Raw genomic sequence first — 1,685 nt, forward strand, 5'->3', positions numbered from 1 at the left:
GGGAAGGAGGAGGGGGGGAAGAGAGAGAGAGAGAGAGAGAGAGAGAGAGAGAGAGAGAGAGATTTGAATTTCCCATCTGGAAGGGGAGCGGTAGCACGTCAGGGCCGGGTTGAGGGGCGTGATTGGAGGGCGCCTTCGGCAGCAGCCGCGGCCCCAGCTCGCCCGGCGGAGTTACACGAGGCGGCGGCGGGAGCCGGAATAGCAGAAAGAACCGCCTCGTTGAGTCGGGCCGGAGCCCTGCAGTGGTTCAGACGGTTGCGGGGACCGCCAGGTCGGTGCTGGCCGTGGGCCGGGAGGGCGGAGCCGGGCTGTGGGCAACAGGGTCCCGGCTCTCGCCTCGAGGCCGCAGGGTAGCCCGGAGAGCTGGGGGGTACGGCTTTCGGGGAGACAGCGCCCCAAACCTGCCTGGGCGCCGGAATGGGGGACTGCGCGGCAGCGGCGGGGATCCTCTCCGGCAAGACCGCCGTGGTGCTGAACGGACAGCTCCCCGCGAGGGGCTGCGAGCCCGCGCACCGAAGGGAGCGCCGCAGGAGCGAACTGGGAAGGAGGGGTGGGCCCCAGAGCTGGAGACCCCGGGCAGAAGCCCGAAACAGCCGGGTTCCTGGGGAGCGAGGACCTCCCCGAATGAGGCGGGAGACCCAAGTCTGAACCTAGAGAACAACTTCGAGCTTGCGGGGGTGGAGGTGGGGGGACGTCGACCTGAGCTACTTCAGACCGTGGCTAACCCGGAGCCCGCCAGGGCCCTCTTGGCCCCGGAGGAGGGAGCCGCTCCTGAGGGCTACAGTTCAGGCTCCCGGAGTGAGTCAGAGCACGGCGGGAGCGAGGCGGGCAGACCGAAGGTGGAGAGCAGGAGAACCTAAACGTCGACTGGGGATGGGGGCCAAGGGGACTATTTGTCCTCTTCCCAGGAGGGGCCAAGGTTGGGGCGGCACACATCCGCTGCCCGGGGTCATAGGAACGGTCTCTTTTATGCTCTCGCTCTCGCCAACCCCACTCTGCCCCCTCCCCCCAGCAAAGTTTGAGACCGGGCTGGGTCTTGGGATTGGAGCTATGTGTGTTGGGGGAAGGGGCGCTCTTGGTGGCCAACCCGGAGCTGCAGGGCAGAGCTGCTGGGTGTGTTGGTCTCCGCGGGAGCACAGAGAGGGCGCCCGGATTCCTGCCCTCTCTGTTGGCTGGGGAACGGGAAGCCCCTGCCACTTCCGTTTTTAAACCCGAGCCCGTTCTCTGCCCGCTCCCATCCTCTGCTGCCCCTTCCCTTCCCCCAGTGCTTCTCCCTTCCAGAAGCATAGGGTGGGGTAGAATGACATCCCCTGTCTCTGCACCGCCAATAGCGTAGATCCCCTGCAAAAAGCAAGTGAGTATTGAATTGAGTTGCAGTGAATATAGCCCGGACTTGAGCCATAAAAGCAAAAACAGCCACAAAGACAAACATTGCAGGTGCCTGCCTGAGTCTGCTTGTCCTGTGGCGGGGCCCAATCCCAAAAACCGCCTGGGGCTCAGACGGCCGAGACCTAGCAGGTGTCTCTGCTGCCTTCGGGCTGGGACGGGGTGGAAGGGAGTCGGGAGGGGAAGCTGAAGACGCGCCCTGTGTCCCGGGCACGCTGAAGGCAGGAAAACCTGGTGCTACAGCAGCACCATTCCCCAGTCCCCTTTCTCCCCTCCCCCAGCCCAGCATCCCCACCCCC

The 1,685-nt window shown here is 65.2% G+C and overlaps 1 protein-coding gene across 2 annotated transcripts in view; it reads left to right on the top strand.

Annotated features, from left to right (window-relative positions):
- Window positions 1–1,685, top strand: part of CPLX2 (complexin 2) — a 90,012-nt gene that overhangs the window by 76,215 nt on the left and 12,112 nt on the right. The window contains exon 1 of one of the 2 annotated variants that reach the window (XM_008576455.1): window positions 79–271. The exons of the other annotated variant lie outside the window; for it this stretch is intronic. The gene's annotated coding sequence lies outside the window, so the exon portion shown is untranslated. Of the gene's footprint in view, window positions 1–78; window positions 272–1,685 lie in introns of those variants that run through there. 2 annotated transcript variants of the gene reach the window in all.

The sequence above is a fragment of the Galeopterus variegatus genome, unplaced genomic scaffold (genome assembly GCF_000696425.1).
Source record: "Galeopterus variegatus unplaced genomic scaffold, G_variegatus-3.0.2 Scaffold1354, whole genome shotgun sequence".
NCBI lineage: Eukaryota > Metazoa > Chordata > Mammalia > Dermoptera > Cynocephalidae > Galeopterus > Galeopterus variegatus.